This window comes from Tenrec ecaudatus, chromosome 18, assembly GCF_050624435.1.
Source record: "Tenrec ecaudatus isolate mTenEca1 chromosome 18, mTenEca1.hap1, whole genome shotgun sequence".
NCBI lineage: Eukaryota > Metazoa > Chordata > Mammalia > Afrosoricida > Tenrecidae > Tenrec > Tenrec ecaudatus.
The window spans coordinates 32,962,943-32,982,411 of NC_134547.1; the positions used below are offsets into that span (position 1 = coordinate 32,962,943).

The window sequence follows — 19,469 nt, forward strand, 5'->3', positions numbered from 1 at the left end:
AAAGAAAACAAAAGATTGATATAACTGTAAAAAAATACATAATCCCAGGTCTGTCCACTGACCTTTATGACTGTTTCCCCACAGGTCCTGGGGAAATTCTGGGAGCTTCCCCTTCTAGCCTGAAGTCTACTTTGGGGACTCTTCAGGGGATTGGTGTCTTTTCTTTGCTCCCATTGCTGTTCTGTTCCTTTCGTGGTTTGCCCTGCTGCGGCCGGGGTTCAGACTGAATTAACTCCCTGCTGTGTGTCCCTAGTCTTGTCCTGTTATGGTATGTCCCAGTGAGGGAACCAGTCTCGGCTGCTTTCGGCCCTACAAGTCCTCTCTGTGCCTTAGCAGCTCTGTGCAGGGACATCATCCTCTAGGCTTGGTTGCCTATATGAGGTCTAAACTGTCTCTTTCTCTTTTACCGTCCTGACTTGCTTCTGTGTGGGCGTGGCATGCTGACTCATCTGCCCAGCCTGTAGGTTTAGTGTGGCCCTCTGGAGCACATCCTTCTAGGGAGGGGTCAGTTTGGCTCTGGTTGGGGCCGGCCCTGTAGCCCAATCTTCTCATGCATTTCTCTATGTGGTTACATTGCCCTCAAGGTTTGGGGTGCTGTGATGGGGTCTGCATGCACACTCCCAATTCTGTGGAGACATAGCCAATACAGAGAAACACTTTAAAACCACCATTAAAATATGCTCAAGGACTAAAAGAGAAAAATCCACATAATAAGGAGAGAAATAAAATACATAAAACAGATATAAAAACCATGCCTGAAATTAAAATTTAACTAGATGGAATTGACAGCAAGTCAGATGGATTGAGAGCCGCCATCAAGGTGACCCTAACTCATGGAGAACCTAGGCAGAGCAAGACAAAACGTTGTTCAGTTCTGTGTCATTCTCATGGTCACCAGCACGTTCAAATACCTTATTTTGACTACTGTGTCAATCCATCTCACCAAGGGTCTCCCTTGCCCTCTCTGGTCCTTTACTTCACCAAATATAAACTCCTCCCCCAGTGATTGAGCCCTTTCCATCATATATACAAAGCAGTAAGTCACACCATGGTCTTTTGTGAATGATAGGGTTTCACTGACTACATTTCAGAAGTAAACTGACAGGCAGGTGGTGGGACAGATTAGATGTGATCAAAACAAAGGAAGTTGAATGCAAAGATAAAGCAATAGAAACGACCAAATCTAAATTATATAGATAAGTAAGACTTTTTTTAATTAGGAACTGAAGAACAATATATCCTCAGTGATCTGCTAGGAAATATCAAGTAGACTACCCGTTGCTTTCTAGGACAAGATAGGGAGTGGGGAGAAACAGTGGCGTAAAAAATACTTGAATATGTAAAGGGCAGTTTTTCTTATCTTGATGAAAATTTAAAATCTACAAATTCAAGAAGTACAATAGAACCCAATCAGAATAAATTCAAGCTTAGTCATATCCAACCAGTAAAAAAAAAAAAAAGAGATGAGTAGAAAAATCTTTACAGTGGTCATAAAAATAAGCAACATTACCCACAGAGGGGAAAATAAGAATGAGCATTGACTTCCTATCAGAATCAAGACATCCCAAGAGATGAAGAGACAATGTAAACAAGTGGTAAAAGAAAACACAATCGGCAACCTAGCAAAGTGACCCTTCAGAAATAAATATTTGAGACAAACCAAAGCTGAGAACATGTGATTCCAGCAGATTTTCAATTAAAAAAATTGATAAAGGATATTATCAAGCAGAAGGAAAACCATAATAGTTAGAAACTGAGGCAAGAAATGGTATGTGGGTAAATACAACATTTTCTCCCCGGTTTTAAAATGTCTTTTAAGAGGAAATTGATACTTTCAAGAAAAAAACAATATTAATGTATTTTGTTGGGTTTATAACGTATGTGGAAGTAAAACAGAAAATAGCAAAAGGGGGAGAAGGGAAAATACATGGTTGTACAGTTCCTACATTATTTATGAGGTGACCAAGTATTATTTGAAAGTATATGGTGCCAATACAGGATCCACACTGTAATCCCTAGAACAATCACTAAAAAATATAAAAGAGGTATAGAAAATTAAAAAATGGTTGAGATAATGAAGATATTTTTAAAGCTTCGATTAAATCAAGAGAAGAAGGAAAATTAAAGAAAAAATACATATAAGGGAAATAGGAAAACTGAAAACAAATAGCAAAATGGAAGATTTAAACTTCTGTACATCGATAATTACACTAGCTGTAAATGCTCTGACCTTTCCACTTTAAAGGCAGAGATTGTCCGACTGAATGAAAAAGCAAAATACAAAGAAAATCTGTGTGGATAAAAATCCACTATTAATATGTTTTTATGAAAAGTAAAAGGGTCGGGTGCATAGAGACGATAACGGATGCAATGGTTTATCAGGGAAGGGGAGGGAAGGAAGAGGGGACTGGGGAGCCAATAATGAAGGCAGGAGGAGGGAGGCTGCAGTAGAACTGGCTGTGATGATGCAAACCCAACACTTTTTAAAAGTGACTTAACTGTAGGAGTGCATGATATGTGAATTTGTTATCGCTAAAACTATTGGGGAGAATAAATAAAAGTAAAAGGATAGAAAATTATATATCTTAGAAACACATTACAAGAAAGTTGAAGTGACTACGTTATTATCAGACACATTTTAAAGATAAGCTATATGATCAGGAATTTAAAAAAGAACATTTAAACATGTTAAAAGCATCGTTTAATCAAGAAGATGTAAAAATTCTAAATGTTTATACACCTAATAAGATAGCTTCAAAATATATAGAAAAAATTGACAAAAATAAAAAAAGAAACCCCATATTTATAATCCTCTTCTCTGAGTAACTAACTGGACAAGTGTTAAATAGGGTTTAGAAGATTGGAAAACTTCATCAAACAACTTGGCCTAATTGACATTTATAGAACACTGAATGCAACCGCAGCAGGCTTACCTTCTCTTTAATTGCACAGAGAATATTACGGTAGCTGATGTGCTGGAATACGAAACATATTCCAGTGACTTTTAAATTATTGAAATAATAGAGAAGATATTCACAGAGCACAATAAGATCAAATTATAAATCATGAGCAAAATTTTATCCAGCAAATCCCAAAGTATCTGGAAATTAAATAACATTTTTCTAATTTATTCATGATTGAAAATGAATAATAGAGATACCGAAGAATATTTTGAACTGCATGAAAAGAAGAATACAACATATCAAAATTTGTAGAATACAAAAAGATTAAAATAACCAGAAGAAAAATAATAAAGATGTTCACACATTGGGAGAAATCTATCCAATGTCACTGAAAAAATTTTCAGAGAAATTATTGAATGGAAACTTAAACTGCTATATAAGCATTCACCACCAACATAATAAAATATCATTTAAAATATTAAATAGAGGAAAAGATAGTCTCTTCAACAAATGGTTCTATGAAAATTTGATGTCCCTTGCAGAAGAGTGAAACAGGAGCCATACTTCACTCCAGGTACAAAAAACCAAACAACATAAATTAAAGACCTAAATGTAAACCCTAGAACTATAGAGATCGTCAATGAAAAAATGGGGATAAACATCGGGGTCCTAACACATGGCATAACCACACTCTTAAACATCATGAAAAACACACGGGCAGTTGACAAAAGACGCTTGTGATCACTAGCCATCTGAGAGCTGTAAATCAAAACAACAAGGTGATACCACCTCACCACAGATTTGATAGCAGAGTTCATAAAAGCAGAGAGCAATGTTGAAGGGGTACAGAGATTGGAACCGTAATACGCTGCTCGTAGGGCTATAGCAGTAAGCAGTTTCTCAAACACCTTGGTCTAGACATGGCCTACATGACCGGAAAATCACTGGACGTGGTATATACCCTACAGAAATAACACAGCACTGACAGCTAGATGCACACTCGTGTTCACAGCAGCAATAAGATGGATACACCGACGTGCTCGTCAGTGGAAGAATGAATAAATAAGCTTTGTTACATAAGCACAGCAGGATATCCACATCATTAATGACTAATGATGAAACTGAAAAACACCTCTTAACATGATGGATTCGGGGAACATTATGCTGAGGGAATTTAGCAAAACACTAAAGGGCAAGTGCAATATGAGAATATTGCTACTATTAAAAGGAAGACAAGGTTTTCATACCAAAGGAAAAAGACTTCAATGGTTACCCGTCCTGGGAGAGTAAGGGAGGGAAGAGAAAGCAATCTGCTAGAGGGGAGACAGGTGTTAACTTGGTGAATGGGGGGCGGGGAGAAAAACTGGGGCAAACCATTGGGAGGATGACAAGTTGTTTAAGTTGTTGAATGCAAAAATGATGATCTGATGGGTAAGACCCTGCTTAATTCACAAGAAAAAGTTTGGGGGATAAGTCTATATATATAAAATACTCTGTGAAATGTAGCTAAAGCAGTACTTTGAGGAAAAGTTACAGCTTTAAATACTTATATTTGAAGAATATAGTGTCAAATAAATTATAAAAGCTACCATTCTAAAGATGGAAAAATAAATAAGAAAATTTAACCTAAGTAGGAGGAAATAATAAATACAAATGGAATTAAAATAATTTGAAAACAGGCAAAAGATAAATAGAACCATACCACTTTTCTTTGAAGAGAAATAAAAGTTATAATAGTAGATATTTGTTATTTTTGGTGATGGGTAAGGCAACACCAAATATAAGATCTGTAAAACTCGACCAAGGGAAATGTAGACACCAGGAAGTACACCAGAACACCTTAGAATAATCAACCACTTAAGATGAAAAGGTCAGCATTTACCCAAGGACAAATGCCAGAGGGTTAGGGGGAAAAAAAGAGGGAAATGGAAACAGAAAACACAGGGAAGATGTGAGTTAAGTGATGTTACATTGAGGGGATCACAATGAATGAGATAAAACAAGATATGTATTGTTCAAGTTTTAACTGATGATATGGTCTGTGGGATAGACATTTTGTGTGCCAACATGGCACCTGTATGAAGTTGTGGATAGAATCTCGCCTGTCAATCAGGTCACAGCCTGATGGTACCTCCTGGTGGGCATGGTCTTCTCATATGGAGTATCCTGGACACTTCCTCTCTCTCTCTGCCGGCACTTTCTTGCTGTTGAGTCACTCAGAGAGCTGCAGGAACCATGCTGAGGCCAGTGAAAGCCCCATGAAGCTTCCACCGCCATGGGATCCACAAGACTTTGCACCCATCCACAGGTGATGTTCCTGCATTCTGCATTGTTGCATTGGCTGCATAAGTTTGAAGAGGGACTTATGGACTAGTGTAAGACTTATGGACTAGCATTGGACTTATGGACTCGATCTGGACCGGGCTGGGATGTTTACTTTTTAATATGAAGTTCTTTCTAATACATAAATGAGTACCTCTGGATTCGTTTCTCTAGTCAACCCAGCCTAAAACAGTCTTTAAACCTCTACCCAATTCACAATAAAAAGTTTAAAAATACATTAAAAGTACACATGAAGAGATATACTTCAGTAGATTCTAATACATATAATTCTCCTGTAACAACCACCAAAAAAACAAGTGTGTGGTTACATAGGTAACATGGGAGTAAATTAAGAAGACTAGGTAAATTAAGAAGACTACCTCACGAGTAACCATCTAAAGTACAACCACTGGTCTCTTCGCATACAGAAGCCGTTGTTGTCATTAGGTGCCACGGAGGTAGTTCTGACCTGTAACAACCCTATTCGCAACAGAGGCAAACACCGCGGGCCCTGCAGCATCCTGACAAGTACCCGGGAACCATGCTTGAGCACCTGTTGCTGCCACTGTGTCAGTCTACGACACTGAGGGCTTCTTCTTTCACGGACCTTCTCCTTTACCAAGCAGGATGTCCTTCTCCAGGGACTAGTCTCTCCTGGCAACAAGTCCAAAATGGGTGAGATGAAGCTTCGCCATCCTTGTCTCTAAGGAGAACCCTAGCCATACTCATTACAAGATATGTTTGTTTCTCCTTTTAGCAGCCCAGGGAAAGACGAGTGAGGAAAGCTGAAAAACACGATGGACTAGTGAACCACATAAACATCAGCCTCCACACCCTGAGACCAGAAGAACTAGATGGTGCCTGTCTACTACTCCCAAATGCTCTGAAAAGGGTCACATTAGAGCAGGGGTCCTCAAACTTTTTAAACAAGGGGCCAGTCCACTGTCCCTCAGGCCCATTGGAGGGCCGGACTAAAGTTTAAAAAAATAGAATGAACAAATTCCTATGCACACTGAACATATCTTATTTTGAAGTAATAAAACAAATGGGGCTAAAACACCCGGCGGGCTGGGTAAAGGTCCTGGGCGGGCCGCATGTGGCCCTCTGGACGTAGTTTGAGGACGCCTGCTAGAAGGTCCTGGATTTGAGTGGGACAAATGTAGAACAGAAGTCAAAATCATGAAAGACCAGGTTTATTGGTTGGACAGAGATTGGTGGGCCTCCAAGACGAAGCTCCCTTAGACCCCCTTGAGATCTGGCACAGAACTCACCTCGGTTACAAGAATCAACCAAGTAAGACCCAAAGGGCAGCATTCACCCAAGAACAACATTCAGCAGACTGGGTCAGAAGGAGAATGGAACCAGGAAACACAGGGATGACATAGGAAAAGTAGTGGGACATTCAGGGGTTGCAGTGGATGAGCTGAAACAAAATTCATATGAATCGTTTAATTTAAAACTATCTGCTCTGTAAACCTTCCTCTACTTCACAATAAAGAGTTAAAACTATTGTTACTAGGTTCCAATTTATACATGCAAGGGTTTATTCCAAACAAAAGGTATTTGAACAGTGGATGTCTACAGACAAGTTCTCTCAGTGCTGTACTTGTCAGTCTCATTAGAGTACCTTCACACACACACACACACACACAAAGGGGTTGCGGGGGGAGGTGAACTATGGGGGTGGGGAAAACTATTTTGAGGTCAGGGCTAATATGAAGTGTTTACTAAAATCCAAGTGAACATTACCCAGATCAGTAAAGCTCTGCCCAAGTTTACTGGGACGGTGCCCCACATAGAAGCATGGCTTTCAGAGAGATTCCGTCTTATTGAAAATTAGGAAGACCTCCAAAATGAACCAACAGAGGGAAGATAAGATACTCAACCTTGCTGTATGTAGGAACTGTAGCTAATGGCCAGAAACCGGTGGAAAAAGACAGAATTACCCTGGATACTATCGCTATTGAACTTGGGATCCGCAAAAACAATCTCTTATAAAAGGATCAGCCCATGGCTGGTTGCTAGGAGGTGGAGGTTAAAGTTGTCAGAAATCTTGACTTTTCCAAAGTGTCATATCACTCCATAATCCCCAATATCAACTAACACTCCTCCCTTCAGTTTTCTCCTTCACATTTCAGGGGTCCACAATTTGCTGCAATGTCTCCAGAACTCATGGACCATTAAGGAAATGGTTCATGTACTTATGGAGTCTGGCACGTACCAAATCCATAGTTCAGATGCCTTTCTGGGAAATTCTCATTCACACAAACTTGAGCTATTGATTTACAAGGCTACACAAGCTGTGGAATCAAGTCACGTGATAAACCGATAGCTCAAGTCCCCAGGACCAGAGAGGTCAGGCAGAGACAACCTAGATGCAGGATCCAGAGCAAAAGAGTGAGTTTTATAAAGAGGCTCAACACAGCTACGGAGATGAAAAATGTCCACACGTGACAGGGGATCTCTTTGCTTGGCCAGCCCAGGGAGCATAACAGGATTCGTGTCAAGATGGCTTGGTAGAGATCACTTTTGCCTCTTTTAGAGGGCCATATCTGCCTCAGCCAGTTCTATGACCCATGCCTCTGGGTTTTCTCAGTTAAGCAGTTTGCCTATTAAGGAAACAGCTTAAAACCAGACGTTCTTATTTTAACACAGATATCAAAGACAATGGCTAACCTACAGACCACACCCCACTCTAGTAAATAGGGACTACAGACATATCACATTTTAATCCTGCCTCACGTGCCTGATAACTCACTCCGAAAGGACACTGCAGCCAGAGGTGAAGATTTACATCACAAAATGGAGGAGTATGGCTACAAAGACCATATTAAGTAATGAAGGGCATTTCAGGCTGCCGACTGGTTCTTCTAGCTAGTTAGCATTTCTAACTCTCCCCAAACCACTTTTTCCTATTGAGTCTGAGTAAGAGTAGTTGGGAGAAGATGCTGATAGGATTATATGATCTAGTTGTTAAGTGATTGTTAACAGGGCTAATTGTGATTGTAAAAAATGTGGAACTCTTGAGAGGGGGTTTAGTCAGTTTGCCATCATTGGGTTTAATATGAGCCATGTCAGAAGCAGCAGAAGACAATTTACCAGGAGATTGGGAAAACGTCTGAAAATCATATTCTCAGGTACAGGTCTAACATACAGAATATACAAAAAAACACTTACAATTTAACATCAACAAGACAAGCAAACCAATCAAAATATGGGCAAAGGTCATCAATGGGTTTTATACAATAAAAAATAGAAATGATCGATAAGCACCTGAAAAAATGCTCAACACCATTATTCACTGGGAAAACAAATCCAAGTCACAATGAGATATCGTTCATTTCTATTATGGATTCAATTGTGCCTCTCCCAAAAATGTGTGTGTGTTGTCAATCCCAACCTTTATGTCTGTGGTTATGGCAGTAGAGAGCCACATCTTTCTCACACGGAGCGCAGTGGTTTTGAACTGCTGACTTTGCGGTGAGCAGTCCATCAAGGAACCACTGTGCCACCAGGCCGTCTCCATATGTCTGTGGTTATAATACCATTTGGAAATGGCTTCAGGAACTCTATGGGTGAGGCACTGGGCTGCTAACCACAAGATCAGCAGTTCAAACTCATATTCCATTCAATGGGAGAAAGATGAGACTGTCTGTGGAGAAGCTCCCCTTCTATCCCTATTTGGTTGTGTTGGGTTTTTGTTTAATTTGGAATGGATGTTGCGTTCTATGAAGTGCTTTTTCTGCATTGATTGGTATGATCATGTGATTCTTTCCTCCCTTTATGTATATGATGTATTACAGGGATAGTTTTTCTAATGCTGAGTAGTCCTTGCTGCCTTGATAGGAATCCCACTTGATCGTAATGCTTTATATAGTTAGTTGGATTTTGCTGAGAATTTACTATGTTCATAACTCACAGTGACCCTATGGAAAACAGAACGAAACACTGTTCAGTCCTGTGCCAACCACACAATCGTTAAGTTTGAGCTCATTGTTACCGGTCATCGTGTCAATCTACTGAGGGTTGTCTTCTTAATGGACCCTCCACTTTACCAAGATGATGTCCTTTTCCAGGGACTGGTCTTTCCTGATAATACATCCAAAACACATGCTTCCAAGGAGCATCTGACCACACTTCTCCACGACTGGTCTATCTGTTCCTCTGGCAATCACCAGAACTTTCTATATTCTTTACCAACACCATTAATTCAAACACATCGACTCTTCTGCAGTCTTCCTCCCTCTTGGCCCAACTTCCACACACATTTGAGGCAACTGAAAGTACCATGACTGGGTCAGGTGCACCTTAGTCCTCAAAGTGACACCGGTGCTTTGCAAGTTTAAAGAGGTCCAATGCAATACACTGCTGACTCCTGCTGCTTTCATGAGTGTCGATCCAATTAAGAACAAACCCTTGACTTCATTTTTCCCCACCACTTGTATGTCAATTTGTCTTATATGGTGGCTTGCAGGTTGCTATTATGCTGGAAACTATTATTTCAAATACCAGCAGGATCACTCCAGGTGAACCGGTTTCAGAGGAGCTTCCAGACTGAGAACAGACTACAAAAAAGGTATAGGCTGTCCACTTCTGCGGGATTAGCCACTGAAAACATTATGAATAGCAGGGGGACATTGTCATGAGGGATATTAGTGCACAATTTCCTTTTTAGAAATGCCTTTGCTTGGTTTGGGTATCGCTTTTTATGACAAATTTAGGCGTATCCTAACTTTTTCTATACTCTTGGATAGCTTGAGTAGAATTGGTCCCAGTTCTTCTCTGAATGTTTGTAGAATTCCAGACAGTGAATCTGTCTGGGCCCAAACGTTTTTTTTGTTGGGAGTTTTTTAATGACCTAATCAATGGATTCTTTTGTTATGGGTTTTGAAAATGATGAGGGTAACAAATGTACAAATGTGCTTTATACAATTGATGTATGTATGGATTGTGGTAAGAGTTGTATGAGCCCCCAATAAAATGATTTTTTTAATGAATTGTTCGTATATTAGGGTTATGATAAAGCAAGAGCTCAAAATCCACGCATATGACTATGGTTTCACTTGGAGCTAGTTTTATCATTTTGTTCTAGTAGATACCTATGGAGCTTAAGGCAAGTCTATTTATAGTATCATCATTATCATCGTGTATGAACTGTTTAATGTAAAACTGAACCATACTGTAAGCCTTCGCTCAATAAAAAGTTAAGCAGAGAACGAGAAATGACTATCAAAACAGAAATTCCAAAGATAAGGCTGTGTGCTACCATGAAGATTAAGTGTCAGAATTCAACAGTTCAATCACAGCAAAAACAGTTGTACGACCATCTCCACAATCAGTTTTTGAACATTTTCCTCATTCTTGTACTTATTGTTACTGGCTCCCCATTACCCCCCAACCTCCCCTGTCATACTCCCAAGGAACCATGAGTCCAGTAACTGTGTCTATAGATTTACCTAACCTGGACTCCAGTATACAGAAAAACATCAAAAAAGAGCAAACAAATAAAACTAGCAAGAATAACAAAGTAAAACAGATTAAAAAACCTCAATAAAGAAAAGCAGAAAACATTAAAATCTAGAACAAATTTAAATGGATCATAAGGGAGGTCAAATGATAGGGTGCTAAATTTTCACCTCATTGCATCTGTAACAATCAACTTTCCAGTGCGTTCTGCATGATAGCGGGGTTATTCACATTCCTGGTCCATGGTCAGAAGAGACTTACCAGGGGCTTCATCCACATGTTTATTTCTCCTTTACTTAAAAAAAATGAAACCCCTTTAAAATGGGTCAAAAAGGGATATTAAATGATGAGATATTTTTAAAAGAAAGAGAGAGAGGGAGATTTAGTGTCAGAAACCCTCATGAATCAACTGGATAGCAGTGGTTTTGCTCTGGTGGGCTAGACTGGAAAGGCTGGCTTCTTTATGTTACTAAGTCAAGGCTAGTATAGGATGGGTTTGAAGTCAGTCTCCTGTGAGGCCTAAAAGAGGGAAATAGAGATGGGTAAGATTGATGCCAAGTAACTAGGAAGCATAGTCAGATCACAGAGGTAAAGACTACCTTCCAGACTCAAGCGAAAGAAAGCCTTCACCTATGGGTTGTACTCAAAATTCAGACTCTGGCCTCCTACACTGATGGGAGAAGATAATTTTCTGTTGGTTAAAGACATCCACTTGTGGCATTTCTGGTGCAGCTAAGACTTCTTACCCATTAAGGTGTCTATGATTAAAATAATAGTAATGTATTAGGCCAGGTTGACTAAAGAAACTTTCAGTGATGACACTCACCTGTGTAAGAAAGAGCTTTATATCAGGAAATAATCAAGAAAACATCTGAGTCCATAAGCCCAATAAAGTCCCTCTTCAGACTCATGCAGCCACATGCAATGATTAAAAATGCAGGAAGATCACAGACGGGTGGGTACAAAGTCTTGTGGATCCAACAGTGGTAGAAGCATCAGGGGGCTCTGGCAGGTGTCAGAGTAGCGTGCCAGCAGGAACACAGAGCGAGAAGGGGAGGTTCCCAGGACCTTCCTTATGAGAAGGCCACACCCACAAAGAGTCATCAGGCTGATTGACAGGCTAAACTCTACTCCTACACTTTCATATATCTTCAAGTTGACATGAAATTATGTAACTGCCACAAGTAATAAGAGAAAACAACAGGTGTTGGCAAAAATGTGGAGAAATAGCCACACTGATCAATTGTGGTGGTGGCACAATAAAATGGAAATTGTGCTTTGCGCTGGTGGGACACTACAGTGGAAGAGAGTTGGGCAGTTAAACCTCAAAAAGTTAAACATACCTTTTGACTCAGCAATTTTACACCTATGATATATTCAAAAGGTTTGAAAGCAGGAGCATAAACAATCATTTAAATACCAGAGTTAACTGCAGCACTATTCACAATAGCCCAAAGGTGGAACACAGTCTAAATGTCCATCGACAGATGAAGGGAGAAGTCAATGCTAGTGCACACATTGAGCACTAACGACAGAGACCTGATGAGCTGTGGGAGGACATCAATAACATCATGCATGAAGAAAGTGAAAGGTCATTGAAAAGATAGGAAAGATATTAAGGGTTCATGATGGAGGGGGGAACGGGGAGGGGGGGAAGGAAAATGAACTGATTCCAGGAACCCAAGTGGAAGGCGAATTTTGAGAATGATGAGGGCAACGAATGTATAAGGGAGCTTTACTCAACTGATGTATGTATGGATTGTGATAAGAGTTGTATGAGCCTCAATAAAATTATTTTTTTATAAAAGAAAAGATAGGAAAGAAAATCTCTAAGTGGATGTCAGAAGACACTCTGAAACTTGTTCTTAATCATAGAGCCAGCTAAAGCAAGTGGAAGAAATGATGACATCAAAGGGCTGAAGAGAAAATGTCGAGGGGCAGCTCAAGAATACAGAGCAAAAAATTCTAATGAATGTGCAAAGACCTAGAATTAGACAAACAAAAGGGATGAACACACTCAGCCTATCTTAAACTAAAGGAACCCCAGGGAAAAAAATCAAACCTTGAGTCTCAATAGTAAAGATTCTAATGGCAGAATATGGAAAATATCAAAAGAAGATGGAAAGATTTCAGAGTCACTGTACCAAAAAGAACTAGTCAGCACCCACCATTCTCATCCCACCTGAATGTTGAGAACATTTCATGAAGAGATTCGATGCACTGAGCACTGCTGACAGAAGACCGGCTGAGCTGTGACACGACAGCAGGGCCATTTTCATGAAAAAAGGCAAAGGCCATTGAAAAAGCAGGAAAGAAAGAACAGATCTAAGCCAGTGTCAGAATAGACTCTGAACTTGCTCTTAATTGTAGAGTAGGTGATGGAATACTAGTTAGTAATAAAAAGAAATGAAATCCAAATGCTACAACACAGATAAACATGGAAACATTATGTTGTCAGAAATAACTCAGTCACAAGGGCCCAAAATTGTATTATGCCACTGAGTTGTGGTCAATTAATATGGCCCTTCTAGCCATAATCCATTATGTGATATAATTCTGGACTCTCTATGCCTGCGACTAGACTCCTCTTTTGGAGGGTACTCTACTAATACTAATGGGGAGGATTATGGTGGGATTAAGACCTGACTTTGGTAGAGGGTCTGAATCAAGTCACAAGCTTTTACTTGGGGGCATCTTTACAATCTACTTTAGTAGAGATGTGAACCAAGCCAGAACCTTAGTTTCCTTGGCGGCACCTTTTAGATTTACTGTGGGAGTGTGGCTTAAAACCACGCCCGCCATTTTCCATGGGGGTATGGTACACTAAAAGACAACCACATCTCAACCACAGCCATTCCTCAGTGTAGGAAGAGCCATCCAAGACAGAGAGAGGAAGCCAAGGGCCATGGGAAGAGCATGTTAAAGATGTGTCTGATGCTACTGAGACCAGATGCACAAGAGACTATGACATGGAGGCTTGGAAGACCAGTGATGAGACTATGGGGTACCTTCTCACCTGTGTGTTTCTTTTTCAGTAGATTCAAACTGGATTTAAAAAATGTTCACCATCAGGTCAACAGATAAATAAGGGATTAAATTGCTTACAATGGATTAACATTCAGCGAGAAGGAGAACTCAAACCATGCCCACTGCCGCCAACTTGATTGACTCCTGGTGACCCCTCCTGTGTAGAACTGAGCTCCATCAGAACTCAACTCTATGAGGTATGCTTGACTGTAATGGGTAATCCAAAGCAGACTGGCAGGCCTTTCCTTCATGGGCCACTTGGTGGGTCCAACTTTCAGCCATTCCCACTAGTAGTTAATCATTTATAGATAACCTCAAGACATCTCCACTTTCTTCCTCCTTGGCCAGGTCTAGATGCAGGAGAGGGGGAAGAGTGGGGGTATCAGAGATATATTACACTCAGGCAATCTCTGGCTTTGACTCACTTCTAGGAAGGTGAGTGAAAGTCATTTTGTCTTCTTGCTCTCTGCTTTCAGTCTTCAAGCTTCCCACCCTCCTCAGAGGCAAGCTCTTGGCAGTCCCAGTCCTCCATGAAACCCTGGTCATTGTCTTTCTTTGCCAAATGCTAACTGTCCAGCTCCCTCCAGGGCGAATCTATGCCTCCTGTCATCAACCTCACTGAGATGAGTTCATTTCCTTGTGGGTTTGCAGGTAGAACTGCTGAATCCAGAATTCCAGGTCCAGAGAGAAGCAATGTGGTGCACAAGGCAAGGCGCAAAGCTATGTATACATTCAGTTTTTCTGTACCTGTTCACACCTGCCAGCAGAGCTTGGGAGCTCCTCACTCATCCTGCCAGATAGATGCCACCTACTGGCTGGGCCGGGTGAATTCTGTCTAGTGCTCTTCTCTGAGGACCCATGGGGAGGGGCACCTCTTTACCATAGGCACCCCTTTACCATGCTTGGTGTTCCTTCTTTGAACAGACAGCCTGTCCAAAGCCTTTGCCCGTTACTTTTTCCTATATGGTTACTTGTTTCTTTCAGATTCACATGGGTTCCTTTACCTTTGTTGGTTTAAGACTGGGCACTGGAAATCAGGGAAAACCCCTTTCCCTGCCTGTCTCCCTCCCTTTATTCCTAGTAAAATCACCATGTCTCATTTAGTAGTGTCAGACCTGCCACACGGCCCTGCAGTCTGCCTCGGAGATCATCAGATGGATGGAGGCCTGCATGCAGATTCATTGACTCTATATACTTCAATATTTAATCTATTTGAAGTTTGTAACTATGGTATGAGGCTGAGATTCAATTTTATTTTCTTCTCCATTATAGAAAATCAATTTTCCCAATGTCATTTGCAAAATAATCTAGCCTTTCTCTAATGATTTGTGATCCTATCTCTATCATATATCAATATACATATTGTATGTGTATAAATATAACTATATATATGTATATATAAATGAGTATTTTTCCAAATTCTCCAAGCTATCTCCACTTACGGATCAGTGCATTTCTGTCATCAATACTACATTATTTTAATTACACACCATTGTAATCTGTTTTGAAGCCCATAGCTAAAGATTGTCCCTTTATCCGTAGCCTAAGACAGGACTTTATTCTTCTGTGTACATGGTACGGTCATTTGTCAAGTTCCAATACATCAGGTTGGTATTTATATTGGAATTATATTGAATATGTGATCATTTGGTGGAGAACCAACGTTCCTGAAAAGTTGTTATCCCATGCCTTCAGAATGTTACCCATGTCTTCAGATCTTAAACAAAGCAAAACCAAAAAAATGACAGATGTTTCTCTGTAAAGTTATGGAGCATTCTTTGTTGGGTGTCTTAGTTATCTGATGCTACTACACCAGAAGCACAGGTAGCTTGGCCTTCTCAACAAAGGGAACTTTACTCTCGGCTAGTGTAGGAAGCTGGAAGTCCTAATTCTAAGCACCAGCTTTAGGGGCAGGTTTTCTCTGTCAGCTTGGGAGGAAAGTCCTTGTTTCTTTTCAACATCTTTGGGCCTGGCATTCAATCAAGGTCTCAATGTATCTTGGCATCAGTCTTCCATTGGGTGTAAGAGGTTCTCAACACAGGGACCTTGGGTCCAAATGGCATGTGCACTCTTTGGATGTGCTCTTTCTGGACCCTGGGCCCAGAGTTTGTCCAAAAGCTCCCAGCTCTTCTTTCTTCCTGGGAGTGAGGTCCTTTTCTCCTCTTCCCAGTTCTCTCTTTTTCTCTCTTATAGGAAAAAAGGTTGGCTCAAACAAGGGTGTGGCTTGAAAAAGGGTGTAACTTAAGTAATGATAACTCGGGATACACATCACAAAGATCCTGCCTCATTAGCATATAAGAACCCCCAAACAAACCCACTGCAGTCAAGTCCATTCTGACTCACTCATAAGCATCCTATGTTGGATTTCCAGGGCTGTGAATACTTACGGGAGCAATAGCTGTTCCCCACAGAGCCCCTGGCGCGTTCGAACCGCCTACTCTATGGTTAGCAATTCAACGCCTACCCAGCAGGGCTCCTTCATGGGGGTAAGGATTGATAACACATTACAAAATGGAAAATAGCTGCACCAGACCACAAGATGAAAGATAACCACACCTGATGCCAGGGGCTTAAGTGGAGAGCAAATGTTTTGAGAATGATGAGGGCAATCAATGTACAGATGTGCTTTACACAACTGATGTATGTATGGATTGTGATAAGAGTCGTATGAGCTCCTAATAAAACAATTTTTCAAAAAAGATAACCACAGAAAAAGAAAGATAATCATGACCTGGAACAGTTGACATATATTTGTGTGGGGAGAGAGACACAACTCAATGTGTGACATTAGGTTAATTCTTAAGTACTTAAGATCCTTGAAAAAATGAGGACCTGATTCCAGGGGCTTGGATGGAGAGCAAATGTTTTGAGAATGATGAGGACAACGAATGTACAAATGTGCTTTACAGAATTAATGTATGTATGGATTATAAGAGTTGTATGAGCCCCTAATAAAAGGATTTTTTTAATGAGCTCATACCAAGGGCTCAAATAAAAAGCATATGTTTTGAGGATGATGGCAACAAATGTACAAAAGTGCTTGACACATGATGTATATATAGTGATAAGTGTTGTACAAGCCCCCAATAAAATGACTGGGGGAAAAAATCCTAAATACTATTAGATTGTCTAGCCTATCTTATTTTTATTAAATATTCAAGAAATGTATTACTTAAACAGATTAATCCATCAAAACTTTATATTCTGATCTTACTTAAACTATTCAACTCTCTGATACAAACCATCCAGTCAATTCTGACTCCTAGCAACCCTATAAGACAGTGTAGAATTGCTCCTGTGAGTATCTGAGGCTGTAAAGTCTCATCTTTCCCCTTTGAAGTAGCTGGTGAGTTCAAACTGCTGAACTGATGGTTAGTAGCCCAACATACAACCCACTACCCCTGTGTTGCATCTTTTTTCTACGTTGATGAGCATTTGACAATAACTTAAATTTTACTTATTTTATTTTTGCTTCCATTCCTTCTATGGGAGGGACCTTCAAAAAGTTTGTGGGAAAATGGAATTAAGAGGTGATGTGATTTTCCCACGAGCTTTTTGAAGCGTCCCTTGTATATTACTCATTTGCTCTGGACAGCCTTGACCAGTACTTTGAAGCGCTTTGTTGAACAGTGGCAGGGCCCTAGGGTATCCTTGCCTACTTGGCTTTTTTAAAAGATGAAAAGCTTTGGGCTTGAGTCCTTAACGCAGGTGCATGCAATCATTAGAAATCTGCTCCTGTGAAGGCTCCTCGCCAGGGAAGAATGGGCATGAGCCTGAGGCAGGAGGCACAAAGATGGATCCAGACGTGCTGCAGGAGTCCATGTGAGGTGAGGGATGAGGTGGACAAGTGTAGCAGAAAAACTGGGGTGGGGGAGAGCTGATGGAATTGTGACAGATTCAGAAAGTGGGGAGCGAGGAGTCTGTCTGTCTGGCCAATTCCCTGAGGGGAGGACCTGGGAGGTACATATTCGGAGGAAAGAACCCACGAGCGTCCCAGGCACATTTTCTCAAAGGGCCAGCGGGAGAGGGGTGCGACGGGCATCTGGAAGTACAACCAGGAGCTCAGGGTAGTAGTCTGGTCGAAAGACGGCGATTTAATTGTAGTCAGGCAAACTAGTTCGCTTAATGTCCACACAGCTGTTTTCGAGCACGGCATTACAATTAGAATTAACTGCACAAAGGTGAGGTCAAAACCTAGGAAATCACGCCTAAGGCGTTAAGGTAGGCGCCCTGGGTGACACGAACCTTGGCGCCCACAAGGGACCAGTGGGAAGGGTGGCTCTGCCTAGACCACAGAGGACGGGCGTGAACGTGTCCCTCGGCGAACGCGCAGGCTTGATCCATTGTGTCCCCGGAGAAAAGGAGGCCCAGCATGGTTCGTGCACCCCGACTCGCGTACCCGCATTGAGAGATTCGGGGACCAGCAGGTAAGCGAGAGCTCCGGCCCAGTCACGCAGCGGCCCCGCCCTCGGAGCGCCTGCGCACGGCCCGCCCCCAGCGCCCTCCCGGCCACGCCCACGCGCGGCAAAAACCCGCGGAGCGCCGGCTCCTGGCCCGAGCTCGGCCCGGCCCCCGGCGGTGTGGACCCTGGAGTGAGCCTCCTTGCGGGTCCCCGTGGTAAAAGGGGGCCCTGTGCCTGGGCTTTCGAACGGCCCCGGGGTACCGCGAGCCCGCGCTCCGCACCTCACGGGCGGCGCTGCCGAAGCAGCTGCGCGCAGCCGCGCGCCTAGAGGGGCGGGGCCAAGAGGGGCGGGGCCCAGCAACGGGGCGGGGAGCGAGGCGGAGCCCGGGAGCGGGGCGGAGCGCACGGGCGCGCGCTGTGGGCGGGGCCCAGAGAGTGGGCGGGCTGGGCGGGGCCGGGTCACGTGGGTAAACAAGCCGCACGTGGAGCAGGGCCTGCGTGCCAGGGGCGGGGCCAGCTCAGTTCTGTGAGCCGGGAGGCCGGCTGGCCGCTGCGCGCGCACTGTGAGCGCTAGGGCTGCCTTCGCCTCCATCACTCCGCTTTGGTTCGAGCCTGCTAGACGGGCAGCCAAAGGGGGCCTGCACTGCAGGTGGGTTCACCCGTTCTGGTGGCACTGTGGAGTAGGCATTGGGCTGGTGGTTCCAAACCACCTGTAAAGATTTCTAGTCTAGGAAACCCCCATGTAGGGTCAGAAACCACCCCATAGCACTGAGAAGCCCCGTGTGGGGAAGGAATCCAGGCGCCACAACGGCCAAGCTTTGGGCTGACGCGCGATCCGCTGCCCTGCGAGAGAAAGCTAGAACTCTGAGGCAATCCCACTGGTAATCAACGGGTTTGCTTTACGATGTGATAACCCCGTGAGATGGACACGACCCCACTTCACCAGCGGCGTTCGTTCTCCATCCATCCCACTCTCGGGGATTCAGGGTTCCGGGGCGATCGCGCGTACCTGCTTCACTGCTCTCTCATTTTTGTAGAGGATCGGGGTGGCGCTCGGCCTAGTCCGCCATCTTGCTGAAAGAAAATGGAGCCTGGAACCGTTCGAGAAACTCGCTAAGAACTTCCTGGCTAAAAGTGCCGCAAAAATGGCGCGACCGCGATTGGGCGCGGGCAGCCTGGTTCCAGCGCGCATGCGACCTCGGTGATGGCGGCTGCGCACGAGGGTCCGGCCCCTGCACTGACCGTCTGCCGCTGACCATGGGGCTGGGCCCGGCCTTGGGCACTCGAAGAAGACTCATTGTCCTCCTTGGCACAATGGGGGTACCAGCGCTGCCAGACTCCAGAGGGGT

The 19,469-nt window shown here is 42.7% G+C and overlaps 1 long non-coding RNA gene across 1 annotated transcript in view; it reads right to left on the minus strand.

Moving 5' to 3' along the window:
* LOC142432310 (uncharacterized) overlaps positions 1 to 19,469 on the minus strand; it is a 62,762-nt gene extending 43,293 nt beyond the window's left edge. The window contains exon 1 of the long non-coding RNA XR_012780877.1: positions 19,130 to 19,469. This is a non-coding gene — a long non-coding RNA (uncharacterized LOC142432310). The remainder of the gene's footprint in view (positions 1 to 19,129) is intronic.